The 24632-nt window shown below is 42.6% G+C and overlaps 1 protein-coding gene across 3 annotated transcripts in view; it reads right to left on the reverse strand.

Moving 5' to 3' along the window:
- The window catches only part of KCNJ1 (potassium inwardly rectifying channel subfamily J member 1), a 43803-nt gene extending 24298 nt beyond the window's left edge, over positions 1–19505 (reverse strand). The window contains exons 1-2 of one of the 3 annotated variants that reach the window (XM_073603291.1): positions 19184–19505; positions 18025–18088 (exon numbers count right to left, since the gene is read on the reverse strand). The gene's annotated coding sequence lies outside the window, so the exon portion shown is untranslated. Of the gene's footprint in view, positions 1–16616; positions 16973–18024; positions 18089–19183 lie in introns of those variants that run through there. The other 2 variants (XM_073603292.1, XM_073603290.1) reach the window with 2 other exon arrangements.
- Between the last annotated feature and the right edge of the window lie 5127 nt (positions 19506–24632).

Below are 24632 nucleotides of genomic sequence, written 5' to 3' on the forward strand. Positions count from 1 at the left end.
CCAGGAATAATACACACTGACAATGGTGGAGAATACATAAGCAAAGCAGTGGCCTTGTATCTGAAGAGACAAAGAATAGTACACCAGACAACCTCACCATACACTCCTGAATAAAACTGTAGCAGAAAGGAAAAATCGCACTCTTATAGAAACAGCCAGGTGCATGTTGGATGCCAACCTACCTCACAAGTACTGGGGAGAAGCAGTCATGACTGCAACCTACCTACAGAACAGACTACCCTTGAGCCATTAAAAGTACTCCATTTGAAATATGGCACAAATCAAAGCCTAGCATAGGGCACATCAGAGTGTTTGGATGTAAGCATATGCCTATATTCCAAGTTGGAGAACCGAGCCATAGAAGGCATTCTAGTAGGCTACAGTGAGCAAACTGTGTCAAAACACACAGCATACTTGAACCAACATCCTGGAAAGACATAGAAAAACTGCCAAAACCTGAAGCCAGTAAATAGAGAAAAGCAGCAGAAGAAGAATTAAAGTCACTCCAAGAAAATAAAACCTGGACACTCTGAGCTCCCACCTAACCACAAAACTATAGGAAGTAAGTGGCCTTTCAAAGTAAAGTCAGACGCAGAAGGGAATATCCACAAATACAAAGCCAGACTAGTTGCCAAGGTTTACTCTCAGAAATTTGGTGATGATTGCGATGAAACATTCGCTCCCATCATAAAAGACCCCGCCATCAGAGCGCTTCTTAGCGTTGCAGCTGGGAAGGGCATGCAAGTCAAACACCTAGACCAGTGATTCTCAACCAGGGTTCCGGGGAACCCTAGAGTTCCTCCAAACGTTGCTAGGGGTTCCTTTAGCAATTTCTGCCTGTCAGATAAGATCCCACTGACACTAATGATCTTTTTAGCTATCTGTAAGGAGGTAATTCTTCCCAATGACCACAAGTGTAAGGACCATTCTTCCCACTGACCATCACACTATTGTATCATGAGTTGTAGATTTCTAATTTTTAGCAGGGGTTCCGCCGAGACCAGGGAACTATTTCAAGGGTTCCTCTGTGTTGAAAAGGTTGAGGAAGACTGACCTAGACATTAAAACTGCATTCCTATATGGAGACATTAAGGAAGATCTCTACATGGAGCAACCACCAGGGTTTGTGTAAAGTAGACCCCTGTCTCTTCTTCACGAATCAAGAAGACAGATGGATATACATCCTTATCTATGTCAATGACATTATAACTTGTTTTGAACAAGAAGGGTATTACAATCAGTTCAAAAGCTGAAAGAAAATTTTGAAATCAAAGAACTTGGGAACATTAGCTACTATCTGGGAATCCAAATAGAGAGAGAAGAAGATTGAAGTTGTCTTCTCAACCAATCTCAGAACAACAGAACAATTCCATATGCAAGATGCAAAGGAAGTGAAAACTCCTACGGAACCAGGCTATCTAAAGAGCAATAAAGCAGAAAACTTGCTACCCAACAATGACGTGTATTGCAGAGCAATCGGTAAGCTGCTATGTTGCCACTGTGACAAGACATAGCCGCAGCAGTGGTTATACTATGCAGTAAATCTCAGCTCCCTGTCAGCATGACTGGAACGCAGTGAAGAGAGTGATACAATACCTCAAAGGAACAATTCAGATGAAGTTACGGTTACCAGCAACATCCAATCCAAAACTGATTGGGCTGGAGACTGCACAGACCACAAATCCACAAGTGGATTTATCTTCCAGTATGGGGAAGGAACCATAAGTTGGTCAAGTCGAAAGCAAGCAACTATCTTCAACTGAAGCAGAGTTCATTGCAGTAGCACACGCATCTCAAGAAGCGATATGGATTCTTCAACTTTTTGTGGATTTTGGTATAGATATGTCAAAACCAATTCCTGTTTTTGAAGACAGCCAGGGTTTTATAAAGCTTACGCAATTAGATAGGGGTCAGTCCTAGAGCCAAACACATTGACTTCGAGTATCACCTACTGAGGGACAATCAAGAGCAAGGTGTTATTGACATTCAATACTGCCCATCAGAGGGCTGCTATTTCGTTTTCAAGGTTGTACACATATGAACTACTTGGATTATGTATCTGTATTTTCTTATTTTATGTGTTCATGAACTGTACTTTATCCTACATGTACATATATGCAGTGGCTTTTAATTTATTCCATACTGAGTGCGATTCTATACCCTCTTTATGTTAAATAAAACTCATTAAGTCACCATGTATGCATTACTCAATTGCTGTTTGCCTCACACACAGTCCCAATTTCCTTTTCATATTTCATTGATCCAGGGATGGAGGCACATATTACCATATGTATGCCTCATTTAAAGTCCCACCTCCCCCCCCCCCCTCTTTTAGGCATGCCCATCAGGGGAGATGACTGCCAATGCACTCACCAAGCCTTTGTTGAACGAACGTCATAGTTATTTCCAGAAGATGCTGAATATAATTTTACAAAACACATGCTGTTGAGAAGGGGTGTTGGAAGAACAACAGCAGATAGCTTTCTACATTTAGAAACTATATATATATGTATTGTATCGGTCTATACCAGCAGGTGGCACTGCAGTGTTATAGTGTGTTATCTATGGTAAGGTAATCAGAGAAAGTACCATCCTTGTTGTGTTATATTCACTCGTTTGTGTTCTCTTCCTGTCCGTCTCCCTGATGAACATGATGATGTAAAGACATGCATTGCTAATCCTTCATGAAAGTAATGGTATTCTGCTGTATTCAAGAAGCTTCCAGCCCATGATTTCAATACTCAGCTAATACTGAATACAAATGCATGCCACAATTTTTTAAGATATTTATCATTTTCCTTCCACTTCACAATTGTGCCACTTCTATCACATAAAATCCCAATAAAATACATTTTTTATGTTTTTGGTTGTAACATGACAACAAAATGTGGAAAATTTCAGGAGGTATGAATACTTTTTCAAGGCACTGTACACTACAGCTGTCCCCCATAGGATTTAATGAATCCTTTAGGCAGCATCATTACAGGTTCACTTAGGTTACACACAACTCAGCCAAATACCAATGTTCTTGGAACTTCACGTGCATGAGATGTTAGGCATGACAGGCAGAGTATTTTCCTAGGGGCCCACGTAGTACCTCTGCTAAGAGGCTCTGGTGCTTCTTAAATTCCAGTCTTAAAAGCCCCTAACCATTACTAAGCAGTTTTTTTTTTCCACAAGTTGTTCTTGTTAATAAACAGCCTTAAAAAGCTGTGTCTTTTATATATTTTCATATATATTTGTATATATCTACAGTAAGACAGCGATTGTCTTGGCACAGTTTCCTTGTCCAAACTGTGTTGCTGCCAAGTTTTATGGTAGAGAGAAGATAGAACTGTGTGATTTTGTGTGTTGAGCCTTTTTGTTAGCTAGAAGCATTACAGCACTAATCTGAATTAAGCTCTTCACAATTTACTTACAAGGCTGTTAATAGTAACGGAGACTGCAGATTGATAAGCCCTAACCCAGCTCCGAAATGGATCAGATAAACAGTAGAACAAATCTTTAAATGTTGTGTTTTTTAACAAGCCATTTAGATTTTCCCTTTTACTGCATCATGCAGTTCAAATACAGTAAATCCAGCCATATTAGCAGTCGGAGTATGAGCCCCAAAGTGTAAGGCTACGTTCACACCGGCGATTTAGGTCAGCGCAAATTGTAGCAGAAGTAATCTTCAGTTTCCTGCTGAGGCTGTGAGCGGCTAGGTGCACTTCACTTGAATGACAGGTTGCCGGCGGCTGCAGCAATTCACGGCTCTTCCCACAGCCAGCGATTACCTGCAATAATCGCTGGCTGTGGCCGCCAGCGGCGGCCTGTCATTATAGTGAACGGGGCTGGCGGATGCACCTAGATGCTCAGTCGCAGCAGGAATCACTAGATTCTTGCCCGTGAACCATGTGACCCAGAACTTGGTGCCCAACGTTCCAATGGGAAGCGTGGAGGAAAGGTTCCTCATCACCCACCTATTTTTAATTAGTGTCAGGTGCTATACATTGTTTAGAATCCGGGCTGACCTTCTTTGTTTGAATTTTATCTTAAGGGTCCACCAAACCTAAAACAGTCCTATCTTGTAAAAAAAAAAAAAAAAAAAAAAAAAAGCTGTTCATAATATTCATTGCTACAGACTTAATAGCACCCATACCAATAGAGAAATAATCATATACTATTTAGTGCTTAATACACAGGGATTTCATTATGTCAGTGAAATCAAGAACTTTGCTGGGTCACTGATTCACACAGCACATTAATTTGGGCAATTTAATTTTTCATGCTTGGAGCGTTCCATTCTGCTGCAAAGACTTTCTTATAACTTTAATGTTAAGATTGACACGATGGTGTAACTTCTATGCTGTTAACGGGTTTCCTGGATATTTTGATTAGGCCTAGGCTGATAATGTTAGATTAAAGTGATATTAAAGTCTCGTGTTTTTTTTTATTGTTTGTTTAAAAATAACAAATATGTTCTACTTACCTGCTCTGTGCAGTGGGTTTGCACAGAGCAGCCCAGATCCTCTTCTTCTTTGGTCTCTCACTGGTGCTCCTGGCCCCTCCCTCCTGCTGAGTGCCCCCACAGCAAGCAGCAAGCGAGCCACTGCTCTGTGTGTTCATTCAGACACTGAGCCAGGGCTTGGCCCCACCCCCTCTGTCTCCTCATTGGCTCACTGATTTTGACAGCAGCGGGAGCCAAGTGCACCCACTGCTGTCTCAGCCAATGAAGAGGGAGAGTCTCGTGCAACATTGCTGGATGGGCTCAGCTTAGACTTGGGCAGAGTGTTTATTTTTTAGTGATTTGGATCATTTCAGTGAAACTATTCAAATCACGACTAATTTCCTCCAAGCTAAGCTTAAGCTAGGATCGTGAAATTCTGTCCTGTGATACATTTCATACACACAGAATCAGTCTGGCTGCATCAGCTCATGATACAAAACAGAATCATTGTGTGCTCTCTAGGCTGTGAGTCATTCACAGATTCGGAGTCTGGCTGCATCACACAGCCAGGGCCAGGACAAGGAATGGGCTGGAGGGGCGGCTGCCCTTGGCGCAATGTTTTATTGCAGGGATGGGGGCGCCCTGGGCCAGATGCTTCTGTTACAAGGCTGACAGGAGTAGTGACAATGATATCACTGCTAACCTTAACCCTAAGAGAAGGGGGGGTGCAGTTTTGTCATCTTTTGCCATAGGCACTGGACAACCTTGCCCCGGTACTGCACAAAGCTCAGAATCGTTGTGTGCTCTCTGTGATTTTTTTCAGAGACTTCTTGTTCCCTCACACAGCTCATGAATCTTATGTGCTCTGAGACTCTATCATTCACACTCAGTCATGCTGCTGGCTTTCACACATATCAGTCATGTTACAAAACAGAATCTTCTGTGTACCCTCTGAGATTTGGAGTCATTCAGACTGTCTTGCTGCTGCTGCCTGCCTCACGCACAGACAGCTCATGATGCAAAAGAGAATCTTCTGTGCTCTGTGATTTATTCAGAGACTTGGAGTCTTGGCTCACACAGCTAATCATGTGTTAGCTCATTTTACAAACCATGAGCTGAGGCTGCTGCAGTGTTTTCAGCTCCTTTACTCATCCTGAAAGGGGAGGATTTTTGGCAATGCATTGAATCAGATTCACTTTCATGATTCAAGTTCATTCAGACTCTCTGTAGTGAGTTGATTCACTGATTCGAATCAGTGACTCAGTAGCCAAGCCTAGCTCGGGTAAGTATTAAGGGGGCTGAGCTGCACACAGAAGGTTTTATATCTTAATGCATGTGTAGCACTAACTCACGGTGGAGTTGCTAGTTTAAGCGGGTCTGTTACCTTCACTTTGCTTCCCTCTGTTTCACTGGCACCGGGACTAGGGGTTCCATTGAGTTTACTTCTGGACGACACATGCACCAACACTGGAGTACGTTTTCAATGCTTTATTGAACAGACAAACTTTAGGAAGTAGCAGGAAGGAGGCGGAAAAGGAAACTTTCAGGAGAAACTCAAATATCTTCTTGTAAAATCAAATGTCCTGATAGAATTCAGATAATTATGTGGAATGCGCTCCCCTCGTGGGACACACTCCTTGCTCGTCTGGATAGGCCTCTCTCACCGGTCTAGCAGCCAGTACGCAGCACGAATCAAAAGTCTCTGCCACAGACTTGTTTGGGGGAATAAATCCGTACGATCCTCTGCCACAGGATTTATCAGATTTTCTGCAGTGAAAGTCAGTCACAGTGCCTGAACCTTTTAAGCCGAACCGGCAACACTATGCTGTATGGTTACTTCTTTTGGATACGTCCTCCAACCGAGTCACCAGGCCCCTCTATAGACCAGCACGCCGCGTGATTCCCTCCGAAAAAGGGTCCTCCCCTGGGATCTCCTTGGTTGTCCAGCTTCGTCACACAGGACCGACAGCTCAGGACCATTCCTCGGCCGCGGTGGTAGGCCCCAGACAAGCCTCTGGACCCACCCCTGCGCCACAGCATCCTGGGCCTCCCGATCAGAGGACCACGAGGTAGCTCCTTAATGCATACCTGTCGGCCAGGAGGGCCAGCAGGTGGCTGTAAAAAAAAAAACCCTAGAACATGGCATCTGTCCCATAATTACCCTCTTCCCAGAATGCAACTCGGAGGCACCTCCACCGAGCTTGTCTCCGAGACAGAGGAGCATCTATACACTTCGACACGTTGCCTTTCCAACACCGACTAGTGGTAACAGCGACACCCACCGGTCAGCACGGAAACACACGTTCAGCCAAGCTGGAACAGAGGCAAGAGACAGAGACTGAGCATTGGGCGGAAGTGACGTTTGATGTTGCTTTCGCCAGTCAATTCTATGGAGCCAAGTGGGGGCCATCTTCCCCTCACTTGGCAGTCAGGCATCCAAGGGGGAGGATGCAATTGTCTCCACCTCTACCGATAAGCGGCGGAGACTACCGGAGCGTGGTGGGAGGGGGGGCCCTCTCCCGCCCCCGATTTAAAAGTGATCTCGCGAAAAATCCGCCCCAGAGACCACTTTTATCTGAAAGCGGACCGCCCGCTGAAGAAGAGGATACCGGGGTTATGACAGCTATCTGCTGCCATAACAACGATACTCCTCTTCAAAGTGCCGACGTATAATGACGGCAGGCAGTCCAAAAGTGGTTAATATGACAATTTTGAAAAAAAAATGCAACTTAAAAAAACCCACTGTGCCTCTTACTAAATGCCTTGGAATGTCTACTTTCCAAAAGGGGGTCATTTGGGGGGTATTTGTACTGTCCTGGCTAGTTAGTCTCTCAAGAAATGAGAGAGGACATCAGTACATCAGGTGTGATCAATTTTCAATGATTGGCACCATAGCTTGTAGACTCTATAACTTTCACAAAAAACAAATAATATACACTGATTTTGGTTATTTTTACCAAAAGATATTTAGCAGTATAAATTTTGGCCAACATTTTATGAAGACGAACGACTAATTTTGCTAAATTTTATAACAGAAACAAAGAAAAATTTCTTTTTTTTGCAAAATTTTTGGTCTTTTGTTCATTTAGTGCACAAAATAAAAAATCCAGTGGTAATTTAAATACCACCAAAAGAAAGCTCTATTTGTGTGGAAAAATAGGACACAATTTCATATGGGTACAGTGTTGTATGACTGAGTAATTGTCATTCAAAATGTGAGAGCACTGAAAGCTAAAAATTGGCCTGTTAGGAAGGGGGTAGAAGCAGTGTTGCCAACACCCGAAGTAAATTTTACTGGCAAAACGCCGAAATTTACAAATGGCACCAATTTTTTTTTCTGGCAAAAAATCATGACATTTACTGCTGGATCCACATTCTTTACTGGCACTGCAAAAAAGTGCCTAAAATTACAGTTTTTAATGCTAAACAAATATCAATATTTGAACTATGAATACTATTAGCAATGTGTTTAAGTAAAAAAAAAAGTCAAAAAACATATTTCTCTATTTACATGAAGGTCAGGATACTATGACCCAGCCAGCACAGAGTTCTCCCTTACATCAGAGTCTGCAGGATGGTTACAAGAGACCACCTTCCTCAGAGTGAATACACAAAGGTAAGGGGGGGAATTACTAATATAGGGGGGAACCTTTATATCAGTACCCCCTTACATTATTGTATTCACTTCCCCCTTACATCAGTGACCCCCCTCAGACTGGCCTGGCGGCGCTGTCACTGACCTCCTCTCAGGTGCACCATGCATGGCTCAGTCAGACGGCTCCAGCTTGGCGGCTCTGGTTTTATTCTATAGTCTCCTCTCCACAGTCCGCATATGTCTGTCTCTTCCCATAACCCCCATCCCGGCGGCACTCCCACTCTTGACTCCTTTCTAGGATCCCCTCAGAGACTGCAGACATGATAAAAGACAAGAGATGGTCAGAGGCTGCGGACATGATACAGGAGGTGGACAGAGGGTGCGGACCTGATACAGGAGGTGGACAGAGGGTGCGGACCTGATACAGGAGGTGGACAGAGGGTGCGGACCTGATACAGGAGGTGGACAGAGGGTGCGGACCTGATACAGGAGGTGGACAGAGGGTGCGGACCTGATACAGGAGGTGGACAGAGGGTGCGGACCTGATACAGGAGGTGGACAGAGGGTGCGGACCTGATACAGGAGGTGGACAGAGGGTGCGGACCTGATACAGGAGGTGGACAGAGGGTGCGGACCTGATACAGGAGGTGGACAGAGGGTGCGGACCTGATACAGGAGGTGGACAGAGGGTGCGGACCTGATACAGGAGGTGGACAGAGGGTGCGGACCTGATACAGGAGGTGGACAGAGGGTGCGGACATGATAATGTCCTCCTCACCCCCTCACAGTAGCCGCCTCCTCTGCCCACCATCATATTACTTCTCCACATCATCAGTGTGCTGTGTCCTCCTCCTGTGCCCCTTTCACCTCTCCACAGGTCAGGGCAGCACAGTGCTGCCCTGACCTGTGGAGAGGTGAAAGGGGCACAGGAGGAGGACACAGCACACTGATTATGTGGACTGGAGAAGTAATATGATGGTGGACAGTCACAGAACACATCAGTCTCTGTCCCCTGCATGGCATGGCTTCAGCCTCCTGACTCCCAGTAATGTCCTCCCCTCTCTCTCGCTCTCTCTCTCTGTCCCCTTTTTACAACGACATCCCCCCAGTTTCACTCTCCAATTCACCGTCAGGTGTCACCCCTGTTCGGCTCCTCCGCCTATGACGAGTGCACTGCAGGACAGGAGTCGCCGGCCGCCATGGTCTCTCTCGATCTATTAAAAAAAGGGTGGCGCAATTGGGTTACTGCGCGTGCGCCGGCCGGCTTCAGAACGGCGCATGCGCAGTTGAATGGTTGCTTGCGGCCATCTTTTTTACGGGCATCGGTGCCCGTAACGGACTTTAACGGGCAGCCCGAAAAAGGTTACATTTACGGCTGCCTGTAAATCTACGGGCAGTTGGCAACACTGGTTACAATGCACAATAGAGCTCAGCAGCCCAAGGTACAGGTCTATTAGAATCACAGGAGGCAGCAGAACTAAATCAGCTGAGATCTGTTGCTTTAGCAGGCGGCCTATACAATAGCAGACTGCAGCTGAATGTCACACACTGTCTATGGCAAGGTCTCGCCGTGAAGGGCGAGAGGAGGAGTCACCTAGGCATCCAAAAAGAGGAAGGAGGAAGTGGGTATATGCCAAATCTGACATGTCAGGGGGTAAGGAGTGCTTAAAGCGGAAGTTCAACTTTTGGGTGGAACTCCACTTTCAGTATGTTCAATTAAGCTTTGACAAAAAAAAGCTGATTGGTTTCTGTGAAGAGCTGCACCAGATTTTGCACTCTGCAGCTTTAGTAAATTAACCCCTTTGTTTCTATAGATGCACGCAGCCTGGCTCGGAAGCGTGCTCTCTTAGCACCCAGCTTGCTAAAGAGGAATCCGGAGGAAGGAGGAGCAGACAGTACCAGAGGGGGACTGCCAAGAATGGGTAAGAGGCTGCAACCTAGACAGGAGTGGTGGGAGGAGTGGAATTTAGCCAAACATATCCAATTTCCCCCTGCAGCAGCTGAAAGTGGGATTCTCCTATCCCTCTTGCCGACATTCTGCTGCCACAAGAGGAAAATACAGGGTATCGGTACCAATGTATATTTGCTCACCCCCCCCATTGTTTCAGGATGGAGAGCGGGGAAGAGGCCGGTAAATATGTCACACACGCATATGTGTTGGAGCTTTGAGGTGCATACCCTAATGCAATAGGCTGCGCACCCCTATACCTATATGTGATAGATGGTGGAAGAAATTGTACATGCTACGCACATCAAGTAATCACTTCTTGATTCTGGGGGTGTCCATCAGACTTTGGAACAGCTGTATGGAATATAAAATGCCTTTATATTCCGATAATCTGGACGTGTATGAGCCCCTAATGTTTGCTGCTCCTTGAACTGGCCAAGGTTGTGCTTCATTGCAAGGATATGTTAATCTCTGCAATTGTTGTACACATAATGTTGTTTGAACTTAATATTGTCTTAATTACTTAAATAGTGCAACCGATGGTACATATTATTGTGTTCTTTATGTTCCACAAGCTGAATGTTAGTTGTGGTGAGGATTATGTTGTACATATCTGAGATCAATGATCCAGCAAGTCATTACAGTTATAGCTAACTAATATTACATCTGGTTACAAAGGATGGGGAGATGGCCAAGGTATTGAATTTATTCTTCTCCTCAGTCTTCACAAGGGAATCGGGGGGGCTTCAGTAACCAAAACTGCAGTGTTTATCCTCCATGGTTAACAGAGGATAGAATTAAAATTAGACTTGGGAAACTTTAACATTAATAAATCACCGGGATCAGATGGCTTGCATCCAAGGGTACTTGGGGAACTCAGTCAAGTAATTGCCAGACCATTGTTGCTAATTTTTACGAACAGTCTACTGACTTGAATGGTACCAGGTGATTGGACAAAAGCCACTGTAGCACTAATATTTAAAAAGGGCCCAAAATACATCCCTGGGAATTACAGACCAGTTAGCCTAACATCAATAGTATGGAAGCTCTTGGAGGGGATGATAAGATTTTACTAACAAGAACGGTATCATTAGCAGTAATCAACATGGATTCATGAAGTATTGTTCTTGTCAAACCAATCTATTAACCTTCTATGAGGAGGTGAGTTGCCATCTAGATAAAGGAAGGCCCGTAGACATGGTGTATCTTAATTTTGCAAAAGCATTTGACACAGTTCTCCATAAACGTTTACTGTTTAAAATAAGGTTTGTTGGCATGGACCATAGGGTGAGTACATGGATTGAAAACTGGCAACAAGAGCGAGTTCAGAGGGTGGTGATAAATGGGGAGTACTCAGAATGATCAGGGGTGGGTAGTGGGGTCCCCCAGGGTTCTGTCCTGGACCAATCCTATTTATTTTGTTCATAAACAACCTGGAGGATGGGGTAAACAGTTCAATCTCTGCATTTCTAGACTATACTAAGCTAAGCAGGGAAATAACTTCTCCGCAGGATGTAGAAACCTTGCAAAAAGATCTGAACAAATTAGTGGGGTGGGCAACTACATGGCAAATGAAGTTTAATGTAGAAAAATTTTAAATGATGCATTTGGGTGGCAACAATATGAATGCAATCTATACACAGGGGGGAGTCTAGGATGGAAAATGACCTGGGGGTCCTAGTAGATGATAGGCTCAGCAATGGCATGCAATGCCAAGCTGCTGCCAACAGAATATTGGCATGCCTTAAAAAGGGGATCAACTCCAGAGGTAAAACGATAATTCTCTCGCTCTACAAGACTCTGGTCTGGTTGCACCTGGAGTATGCTGTCCAGTTCTGGGCACCAGTCCTCAGGAAGTTTGTACTGGAAATGGAGCAAGTACAAAGAAGGGCATCTAAGCTAATAAAGGGTCTGGAGGATATTTAGTTATGAGGAAAGGTTGCGAGCACTGAACTTATTCTCTCTGGAGAAGAGACGCTTGAGAGGGGATATGATTTCAATTTATAAATACCGTACTGGTGACCCCACAATAGGGATAAAACTTTTTCGCAGAAGGGAGTTTAACAAGACACGTGGCCACTCATTAAAATTAGAAGAAAAGAGGTTTAACCTTAAACTACGTAGAGGGTTCTTTACTGTAAGAGCGGAAAGGATGTGGAATTCCCTTCCACAGGTGGTGGTCTCAGCGGGGGGGCATCAATAGTTTCAAAACATTATTAGATAAGCACCTGAACAACCGCAACATACAGGGATATACAATGTAATACTGACATATAATCACACATAGGTTGGACTTGCATCTTTTTTCCACCTCGCCTACTATGTAACTATGTAATATTACCTATTAAATGTGTTTTAAATAATACAGTTTGTGTCACTGACCACTGGTAGGGTGTTGATATCTTTTTCTGCTAAAATAACTTTAACCTTAATAAATAAATAAAAAAAATGAATAATAAAACCTAGATTTGTGTACAGCCTTATGCCCTGTACACACGATCGGACATTGAACAGACATTCCGACAAAAAAATCCATTGTATTTTTTCCGACGGATGTTGGCTCAAACTTGCCTTGCATACACACGGTCGCACAAAGTTGTCGGAAAATCCGATCGTTCTGAACGAGGTGACGTAAAACACGTACGTCGGGTCTATAAACGGGGCAATAGCCAATAGCTTTCGTCTCTTAATTTATTCTGAACATGCGTGGCACTTTGTGCGTCGGATTTCTCTATACGATCGGCATTTAAAGGATCGGATTTTGTTGTCAAATTTTATAGCCTGCTATCAAACTTTGTGTGTCGGAAATTCCAATGGAAAAAGTCAGATGGAGCTCACACACGATTGTGCATACACACAAGTGGGTAGTGGCCCCTTACCTTAGGGTAATAGGGCAAGCGCATATGATCAGCAAGCCTTTGGGGTGTCCACCTAGGGGCTCCAGCGCGTCCCTCACGATCCTAGATCCGAGATATGGTTCGGATCTAGGATCATGAGGGACGCGCTGGAGCCCGTAGGTGGACACCCCAATGGCTTGCTGATCATATGCGCTTGCCCTATTACCCTAAGGTAAGGGGCCACTACCCACTTGTGTGTATGCACACGAAGACACATGTGATGTCACCCACGCTGAGCACTTTAATTGCAACGGCCGCATGTTAAACCGTTGCTGTCACATATTTTAGTTATATCAAGGATCTTCCTTGTGTAGCACTTTTTGCACACAATTGTTTGGGACATTTATGTTATATTTATTTGGATGGACGTTTTTGCACATTGTCACCTTGTATGTAGTATGGGGTACGGACTCATTTGATTGGAATACTCCATTGCACATTGTCACTTTTCTGAGCATTGTTTGTACACAGTTTAAATTATTTCTTTATTTGTATATCTATTTGCACTATAAGATGGAACATTTTTTCAATGATTGCGAGGTTTACTAAATTGCTAGGAGGTCATATTTATGTGCCATCATGAACATACTTTCACGTATATGATATATTATTTTTTCATCTCTACTGGATTAGCTATATCTGTTGGTTATTGTCACTTATCACGTTTTTATTAATATTTCCTGTATTTGGTTTGTGATATAAGATTTGACTCTAAGATCTTTTACTCACCTTTATGGCACATGTTTGTTTAGTGAGGATTAGCGCAGCACCACCCATTTATACATATTCATTGTGAAGGTCAGGTGTATACCCGAATCGGTGCAAGCAGCTTTTCCAGTTTTAGCTGTCTTCCATATTTGATAGCGCGGGAATAACTTTATTATTTCTAGGGCATTAGATTGTTCATCATTCTCATTAGCAGCTAACTCAGGGGAGCCTTCACATTCAAGGGATAGTTTTTTTTTTTTCAACAAGAAAAAGGGATAGTTTGATCATAAAGCAGTTAACCTGCTGGTATGTTTTGAGACTGTAGTCAATCTGTGTCTGAACACAGGGTCAGCCTTATACACCATGTAGCCCGAAATAGGGACTTCAGAGGTGATTATATTTTGTTTAGCAAATGGTTAACAATAACTGTTTTTAATTTAGCATTTTATCAATGATATTGGTTAATATGGCATTATAAAATTACTTTGTAAGTCCAGTATGTAGACAGGTGTAGATTGACTTCCCTACACAAGTGGCACTGTTGCAACCACCATGCAGGGAGAGTGGAGGACAAAGGGAATGTACATTCCTCTAATTCTTGGATGGGCTGCTGTCTGGATGCTGCTGCCCCCGGATGACCCCTGGGGCCATATTTAGTAAGGACAGTGCTTCTAAAAAAAACCACTGGGTCACTACAGTTGGCACGCATTTAGCATATGTGGGTAGGTCAGGGACAGAAACCCGCTGGACAGGGAGAACGTGCCTAGCGTGAGGGAGAGGTTCCAGAAAAGAAGAGACAGTATATGAACTGCTTGCCAGTGTTGCTGTGGGAACCTCCCTGCTACTAGTTATATTCTGCTTATTGCCTGTCAGTCTCCTCCAGTGCCAGGTGCTGTCAGTCTCTCTGTGCATCACTTCCTGCAAGTGCCATATAATCATCTATCACTGTTGCTATCAGTTGTAAGTTGCTGCATAAATTCTGTTACTGTATGTTGGAACATTTTTAACAATACAATTTCTGCAACTCCAACTACTGTGTGTGCCATTCCTTCCCCTTAGGGGTGCTGACCTCCTGGCCTCTCCCCTGCCTACAATTACCTTCTTCATAAGATCCAAGGTTACTTCATTCTACTCTATTTACTGTATCACATTGCAACATGTGGTGATTTGCATTGCCTAATAAAAGCATATATGCTGCATTTTCATACCGCATGGACAATAAACCTCTGTACTTCCACCAGTCACCTCGGTGCTCACAGAACTCTCACCTCACTTCCATATAAAAGCCTCAAGATCAGATTCCAGTATGGGTCTGATTATCCTTCCTTAGGGCATCTTCCTCCTTAGTCTCCTCTGTGTTTGACTAGAGTCTTAGCTCTTGAGGTATCCCTGGTCTCTCCGATCTGTACTGATGGTGACGCTCCCCCTAGGAGGAAGATGCCCTAAGAAAGGATAATCAGACCCATACTGGAATCTGATCTTGAGGCTTTTATTATATGGAAGTGAGGTGAGAGTTCTGTGAGCACGGAGGTGACTGATGGAAGTACAGAGATTTATTGTCCATATTTAAGAAGAACAGATCACTTGATTGGAATTTTAACACTTGGACACTTGTTAGCTAAACTACCGTGTAGCTATATGTGTAATATTATTTAATCACAAATTGTGTGTCATATTTGTTCATCACATAGTCTCTCTATATATAACTTTTTTCAAGATTGATCTATATATGTGTGTGATATTTTTATATTTTGTCTTTACATGTAATTTATATAGGAACTGCGCAACACCACCCACATTTAATATTACTGAACGTGTAGTTGTAAACACATTAGTTGTTGCAGCAATCCCCCCCCTTTTTTTTTTTTTTCTTTTTTCATTTTTTGTCTTCAGTATTCACTCACATCATTTTATTTGGTATTTAACACTACCAGGTAGCGCAGGGGACTATACACAGTATTGTTTCTACAGCATGCACCACCACACACGTACAGTATATTTGTATCAGGACATGTAAAAAAAAACAATTGTTTTCTATGTGCCCTTGCATTGAGTCTGCGTTGCTCTATGCAGATCAGTGCAGCTCCACATACGGTGTATGGTGTGAACAAGCCTTGAAGAAAATCTTTCAGGATAGAGATTTGGCATCTGTCCTGGCTGACATTATTTCAAAGGTGCATGCTCTAAGCATTTTTGCTTATCCATCCTTCCTTACTTTATTATACCACTGAGCCAGGTCAACAAATGTGCTCATGGTGAAGGATGAAATGTCTGTACCAAAGGTTGTACCTTCAAACACACTATTGTGTCCGTGATAACTGTTAATGCAAAAAAAGTATTACAGACAAATGCTTAACTGTGTTGGTGCAATTGTATTAATATCTCTATAGTCATTGTAAGCATGATGCAAGATAAGTTCAAAAACAAGTCAGCCATATTTCTATTCCAACATATTGCTTTCATTACCTTCAGTGACATGCTCATGATTCTGCCACACAGTAGAATCTACTCCCAATAAGTGAGTTGTGTTGCCCATTCAGATGTTATAAGCATCAACCCAATGAGGAATTTTCAGCACGCAATATGTAGCCAAAACCAAAAGTTCCCATATGACTCAAGTAATGCAACTAAAAGCACCATAAAAGTAAAGAGGTCCAACATTTGAACCTTGTGATTTTAGAGTCTTTGGATCACAGTGGGCCAATTTCTGAATGCTTCTTGTTTTCGCTGTGCTTGTCACCCCATTTTTAAAAGAAACTTAATTTCACACGTAAATTGTTTTAGCCAAATTTCTCATCAGGTAGCACATCACAGAAATTATCGTTTTTTTTTATTTTTATTTTTTTTATTGCTTGACATTGGAAACTCTCTGTTCTGGATTATGACCTTCCTGAATGGTATGTGTGTTTGTGTTACAATATTCATCTGAAAAGCCTTGTACCAATAAACCATATTTTATCATGTGCTATTGTTTCTATATAATGTATGAGTGTATTATCCATTCTGTGTTATCTGCTGAAGTTTTGTGGAGTTACATACCTGTTTGCCAAGTATGAACAGATCGTTGTGCCTCTTCTCTCTGATCAGTTTTTCAGGTGTGTAAGGTTTACTCACTCCAGGCTAGACTGGATTGCCTGCTATGCAGGTGTCACAAGGTCTGACCCTGTTTTTATATGCTAGCTTGTCCTTGATGTCCATGGCAGCACCAGAGGGTGGAGGGGACAGGCAGTAAAAAATGTTATGGCTTTTACTTTAACTATTTAATTCTACCAAACCTACATAGGGGTATACTACCCTCTTCAAAATGTTATATTGTTTAAATCTTTCATGTATACCTTAACTGTTTCAAATACACTCACCAGCCACCTTATTAGGTACACCTGTTTAATTGCTTGGTAACACAAATTGCTAATCAGCCAATCACATGGCAGCAACTCAGTGCATTTAGGCATATAGTTGTGGTGAAGACAACTTGCTGAAGCTCAAACCGAGTATCAGAATGGACATTAAAAAAAGAACATCCAACCATACCAATTTGAGGTTGCCAACATCTCTTGTACAGTTTAATTTAGAAAAGGAGATACCCCCCAAAAAAACTGGGACTTTAACCACAACAAAATATAAAAATACAATATAATTTATTTAACAAAATATACATATAGACGGCTGTCTGGACCATATGGGAATTTCATCATCATTGTTATCTATTTTTAGTGGTTTGATATTTCATATTTGTATATATGTATATTTTGTTAAATTATATAGTATTTTTATATTTCGTTGCTGTTAAAGTCCCAGTTTTTTGGGGGGTATCTCCTTTTCCAAATTGAGCATCAGAATGGGGAAGAAAGGTTGTAGGTGCCAGATGGGCTGGTCTGAGTATTTCAAAAACTGCTCATCTACTGGGATTTCAATGCACAGCCATCTCTCTGGTTTACAGAGAATGATCCGAAAAATAGAAAATATCCAGTGAGCTGCAGTTGTATGGACAAAAATACCTTGTTGATGTAGGGGGTCGGAGGAGAATGGACAGATGATGGAAAGGCAACAGTAATTCAACCACTCGTTACAATCAAGGTATGCAGAATACCGTCTCTGAATGCACAACATATTGAACCTTAAAACAGATGGGCTACAGCAGCAGAAGACCACACTGGGTTCCACTCCTGTCAGCTAAGAACAGGAAATTGAGGCTACAATTCACACAAGCTCACCAAAATTTGGCAGTAGAAGATTGGAAAAACGTTGCCTGGTCTGATGAGTCTCGACTTTTATCTGGAACATTCAGATTATAGGGTCAGAATTTGGTGTAAACAACATAAAAGCATGGATCCATCCTGCCTTGTGTCAACGGTTCAGGCTGGTGGTAATGGTGTGGGGGATATTTTCTTGGCATGCTTTGTATCCCTTGGTACCAATTGAGCATCGTTTAAACACCACGGCTTACCTGAGTATTGTTGCTGACTATGTCCATCCCTTTTGACTACAGTGTACCCATCTTCTGATGGCTCCTTCAAGCAGATAAAAATGCACCATGTCACAAAGCTCCAATCATCTCAATCCTGTTTTTTTTTTGTTTTTTTTTTGTTTTTTAACATGACAATGGGATCATTGCACTCCAATGGCCTCCACAGTCACCAGATCTCAATCAATAGAGCACCTTTGGGATGTGTTGGAAGGAGAGATTTGCATCATGGATGTGCCGACAAATCTAAAGCAACTGTGTGATGCTATCATGTCAACATGGACCAAAATCTCTGAGTAATGTTTCTAACATTGATTTTATGCCACAAAGAATTAAGGCAGTTCTGAAGGAAAAAAGGGGGCCCAACCCAGTACTAGCAAGGTGTACCTAATAATAATAAAGTGGCTGGTAAGTGTATGTTGAAGTTGTTCCTTCAGACAGTGATTCTCAGTTGCTTACCGTCATAGTTTCCAAGAGACCAGTGCTTTTAATGTCTGCAGAACATTATTACACCATAATATGTATTAAAAACTGACTGGAAGTAATGAGCTGTAGTTCTCACCACAGCATACATGTTTTTTAAATTTTGAAATGGAAAAATTTGATTATTTTAGTCAGCTGTTGTTGATTCGTCTGCTTGATTGGTGTGTTACTGATAAAGCAATTCATTTATTTCTAATATAACAAATTTTTAAGACATAATGGGCCACCAAAAAAAACCTGTGGAGGCAGGGGTGGACTTGTCTGCCATTAGGCAACTGTAAAGTGCCAGTGTCCAAGTACTTTAACCAACAGGAAACTCTATCCAAAGTTTTTGTTAATGTTGGTAAATGTCCTTTTAGATTTTGTGACATAACTAAAAAAATTGTCCTAAGAAAGAACTATATTTTTGCAGATAAAAACCATGCATGACAACCAATAATCTTCTATCTACAGCTTGTTCATGTAAGCTTCGAAAATGAAAGCTATAAGCTGATTGGTTGCCATGCACAGCTGCTCCAGATTCTAGCTGTTCCCAGTTTTGCTAAATGTTCCCTAATAATCATTCAATATACAACCTGCATTGAAAATAAGTATTATTTGTCTTTGATGTTTTACTGTTGCCAATATCTGAGTGTCACCAGAATAATTTTGTGCTTACCTGCAAGTCCTGAAGTTGTCCCTCAGTAGAAGACCTTTGTAAGTGACACCAGCAGGTCTGGAGAAGGCTCATAGAGTTTTGCCTTGTGAGGGACACCGTGGAGGCTGAATCACACCTTTGCTCTCAGCTTGTTAAGTCTGGCTTTTCTTGGTTGACTTTGTATACAATAGATTATGCCTTGATTAGGATATTACTCCAGTGGGTAAATAAGGAAGTATCACTTTTTTTTTTCTCACAAACTTTTGCTAAAAAAAGCGTATTCATTGTATGAACAGCTTGTTTTCCCACATGTTCTTTCATTGTGGATTAAATCTGGCACTACTGATACTTTGCAAAGTTTAGATGGTAAATGTTGTGGGTTTTTTACTGACATTTGATCATACCATATGCTGCAGATTTGTTCACTGCCCTGTTTACCTTCCCAAAGGGTGGTGGCACAAAGGGCACCCAATGTTGGCACTGAAAGTGCAAGTTTGTATAGTTAAACACCTCTAAGCCTTAATTACATTGATCATGCCTGTAACATGACCCTGTTATAATTTCTAACCATGTCTGTCTGTACAAGTGTCAACTTTTGTATGGTGTTTTCATGGCCTTAAATGTCAGAAAGCACATAGAAGTTTACATTTCTTTTCCCTGCAGAATGGCACAGTTTAGTTACAGAGGAGAGAAAACTTGCCTTATTCCTATTATGTAAGTCAAGTTGTCTTTTTGTGTAAGGTGTTCTGTAGGCATGTGATCAAAAGTGTCTGCTCAGGCATAACGTTTTGAAAGATATCTGATACTAGGCAGCAAATTTGCTCCTATCCCATTGTCATTGAAGTAAAAAGCTGGTTGTATTAAATGATTCTGTATTTCTTCATTTTAAAACACTATAGCTAATTTACTAGAGCACTAAAGGCTATTCACCTACCAAAACAAATGTTGGTGAATTAGATGAACCTCTGGGGCCTCTAACGGCTGAAATGGAGGTGTGGGTTCTGGCATCTCAGATTTGGGGAGCACCAAGTCTGTTTCTTTGGTTATAACAGAAATCTTAGTCTCTTGGGGTGGAGAAGGCCATAGCCAGTCTATGTTTAGAGCGGTGTCTTGAGTTAGTGGGTGGGATCTGCAAGAAACCCTCTGAGTGGGGCTAGAATCAGTTTGTGAGGACATTCAAACTGCTTCCATTATGGGCAAGAGATAATTCTGGTGTGTATATAATTATTTTTTTTTTTTTTAAATCAGAAAAGATCTTGAAAGAACATTAGATCATACAATCCAATAAATGATACAATAGCAGAGAGTTCACAAAGTAACAAGTACTACAAATATCAGGTAAAAGTTCATACATGAAATATACCATATATGAGTGGAAAAATAAAGAATACAAGCAACATATCAAGCCCACATTTCCATTAGAACCTAATAGAATAAAAAACAATAATTACAAGGGACAGACATCTGTAACTACCTGAGGACTACCCGCAAGTAGTTGCAGGCAAAGCGTTATGCTAGTACGTTGCTGTGATTGTACACAGCGGGAGTTTGTCACCAGATCCCGGCCAATGATTCATGGCCAGGACCTGCTGATTGGCTGGGTCCACTCACAGCCCAGAGCCCTGTGTTGACAATCAACACAGGGCTCTGTAAAGGGGGAACAATCTCTCTGTTTCTTATCTCTGCAAAGCAGGGATAAGAAACAAAGAGATATTTAGTAAAAATCAGCATATATTACACACATATATTAACATCTGTTAGGCACCTTTTGATTGCCATATATATTAAGCCCTTCCAAGCCAGTGTCATTAGTATAGGGACAGCGTATAGTATTATCACTGATCACTGTGTTGGTGTCAATGGCAGTGGCAGTAAGTCGGTTCCCACCCAGTGTAAGCTAGTATTAGTTTGACCACCACACTAGCACAGTCCCAATAGAAGTTGTTGAGCACTGGCATTATTTGTATTAAAAAAAAAAATGAAAAAAAATATACATTTTGTTTGTGTACAGTGTTGCATGACCGTGCAATTACCAGTTAGCGCAGTGCTAAATAGCCAAAAATGGCCTGGTCATCAAGGGGGTAAAGCCTTCCGGAGCTGAGGTGGTTAATGGGCCCAATGCTTTTTCTTTTTAGCTGAGAGAGTCCCAAGCATGTCTAGAAATGTGCAGTTGAATCGTTCCAGCTAGGGGTCCCCTTGGGAATGATAGGGGGTTGTTCTTGATTTTTGAATACCCAGCAGATATAACATTCTTTTGATGAGTTTACTCCCGAAGTCTCTTCCCTGATCGGAATGGATGCGATGAGGTGGGTCATAGTGGCCAAAGAACTTTTCCACAAAAACTTTGGCTACAGTTGAGACCTGTTGGTCTTTGGTTGGAAATGCCTGGGCTTACCAGGTAAAGTGGTCGGTTACCACCAGGACATTTCCTTGCCCATTCAAGTCAGACTCTAGACACAGGAAAATCAATGCACACCAATTCCATTGGTTCTTGACTTTTTGGAGATGACCCAAGGGTGCGGCTTTGGTTGGTAATATCTTTCGCTGAATACACCTTAGGCAAGAGTGACAACAGCCCTCAACTTCAGCTTGCATACAAGGCCGAAAGAAGCAATCTTTGACTAGCTTGAAAGTTCTCTCTGGGCCTAGGTCATCATGTAAAAAGCTGTTAATATGGTCTCTGTGTTTTTCTGGTAGGAACAGCTGTCCTCTATTATCAGGTTTGTCTGAGGGGCCCCTTCGGTAGACCACCCCTTCTCTCAACTGCAACCAACTGGACTAACCGTGCTTCTTTCATAGTATCTGTTAGTAAGTCTGGGTTTTTTCTCTCTAGCGCTTTCAGCATTAGATTGCAGAGGAGATTTTCTTATTATTCTTTCCGTAGATCCTTCTTTGACAATTTGGGCAGGCCTTCACCTCTTGTTTGGGAAAGGTCACAGTAACCACTCCTGTTCCCACTTTGGCATGGTGCTCCTGCCCCTTGACACAAGGGCTTGTACTCCATGAGGCCTTCTGGAGAGAACATCAGCATCCCTGTTTATGACTCCGGGGTGATACTTCAGGCTGAATCGGAACCCATGTAGAGCAGCCAACCACTGGTGCCCAGTAGCATATAGCTTGCCTGTGGTGAGTTCATAGGTAGGTGGGTTGTTGTCAGCATTGGCCACAAAGTCTGAACCATACAGGTAGTCCTTATATCTTGACTACCACCAACCATTTAAGGCCAGAAAATCCAACTTATAAATGGGGTAATTTCTTTCGGCAGGGGTCATACTTCTGCTCACATATGCGATTGGTCGCAGATGTCCATCATGCTCTTGGTATAGTACCCCGCCCAGTCCATCTCTGCTAGCATCAACGTGTAGTTCGTATGGCTTTGAGGGGTTAGCATAGGCTAGCACCAGAGTATTGGTTAGACTCCTCATCAGCTGGAAAAATGCCTGCTTGCACTGATCTGTCCATTGAACTCAAATCGTTTGAGGCTTTCTGGGTCCTTTTACTTGGCTTATTTGGCTTGGATGCATCCATGTCTTCCTCCTCATTCTTTAACAATTAATTGAGTGGTTAGGCTATTTTAGCAAACCCTTCTATAAATCTTTGGTAGTAGGAGCAGCATCCTAAGAATAACCTTAGTTCAGTGACGTTAGTCTGTCTAGGCCAGGAAATAACAGCTTCTGCCTTTCTTGGGTCGGTGGCGACTCCCTCTGCTGAGACAACATTCCCCAGATAGGTGACTGAGGGTTGATAGAATTGACATTTCTCCAATTACAATTTCAACCCTTCTTCATGGAGTCTCTGCAGTACCTTTTTCCAGTCGCTCCTCCTGTTCGAGTCTTCCCAAAGACAATGATATCATTAAGATCCACTAATACTCCAAACAGGCTAATGTCTCCTACGGTACGTTCCATTCATCATTGGAAGGTTGCAGAGGCTCCTGACAATCCTTGGGGCATTCTGTTGTTGAATTAAAAAAAACCCCAGTGGGAAAATTAAGGCAGTCTTCTCCCTCTCTTCTGGGTGCATGTGGATTTGGTAATACCTGCTTTTCAGATCTAAAACGCTGAACCACTTCACCCCTGATAGGCAATGCAAAGTGTCCTCTAATGGTGGAATGGTGTATTGGTCAGGAATTGTTCTCCAGTTGAGTGTTCAATAATCAATGAAAATTCTGAGGAAGCCATTCTTCTTCTTTACCACCTCTATGGGGGAGGCATAAGGGCCACGTGACCCTTGGATAATCCCCATTCCCTTCAACTCAGTCAATTGCTCTTGAAGATCCTTTAGGTCACCCACCCAACGTGATTCGTCGAGCTCTCTCTCTGAAAGGGTTTATCTTTCTGAAGTTGAATTCTGTGTGGAGCACTCTTAGCGCAGCCCACATTGTAATCATTTTTAGAGAACATCTCCCACCATTTCAGGAGCTGTCTGTTCACCCTCTTCTTCCACGTGGGTGATAGTGAGGAGTTTGAAGGTAGAACCTGTCTTTTTGATATTTTGTCTGTGGCTCCCCTCACCATACCAGATGGTGCCACTGGAGTAGCTGTGTTCACCTGCCTGAGCAATATCTGCGGTTTTAGCTTTATACTGGGAGATTAGTATTGTTTTGGATACTGACAGGGATTTTTGTGTGGTTTCGCTGCAAGGCCTTACTCAACGCTACCTCAGGAATCGGCTCCACCTCAGTGTCCTCTCCCTGAGAATCGGCTTGAAGGACAACAAAGGGCCTGGCCTTGTTCCAGATTAACATGACAGTAGCTCACAAGCAAGTTATGTCCCCAGGTTGCAGCACACTTTCTTCAGAGCCAAGTTTTCAGAGCTTTCCTGCTCCTGCAGATCACGTTGATGGCCTGACATAGCTGAGGGTGAACAGCTTTGAATGAGTCACTCTTCATGGTTATCGGGAATGAATGAATAATTTGTATAGCGCTGCAAATGCGAACTGAATCGCCTCAAGGTGCTAGATCCGACCTGTGTTGTCCAGCTTCTTAGAGGTAGGTCTTGAGTTTTTTTTCTGAAGGCCTGATGGTTTTCTTCCGTGCGGATGTAAGTCAGTAGAGCGTTCCATAGCCGTGGTCCTTGGACTGCGAATCTTTGTTCTTCCTTTGATTTGTAGAGGGATTTGGGAATGAGGAGGAGGCTTTGGTTAGATGATCGAAGACTGCGATTCGATGTGTAGTGTTTTATTTTCTCGCGTAGGTATTGAGGAGCGTTTCCTTGTATGCATTTGTGGGTGAGGCAGAGGGTCTTGAATGTAATTCGATTCTATACGGGTAGCCAATGTAGGCTCCACAGGGAAGGGGAGATGGATTCCCAGGGTTTTTTTCCTGTTAGCAGTCTTGCCGCTGTGTTTTGGATGAATTGTAAGCGCGCAAGCTAATATTGGGGTAGTCCTATGTAGAGGGAGTTTGCGTAGTCGAGTCTGGAATTAATGATTGTTCCAATTACTGTTGCTTTGTCCTCTTCTGGAACG

The sequence above is a fragment of the Aquarana catesbeiana genome, linkage group LG10 (assembly GCF_042186555.1).
Source record: "Aquarana catesbeiana isolate 2022-GZ linkage group LG10, ASM4218655v1, whole genome shotgun sequence".
In the NCBI taxonomy this organism is placed as follows: domain Eukaryota; kingdom Metazoa; phylum Chordata; class Amphibia; order Anura; family Ranidae; genus Aquarana; species Aquarana catesbeiana.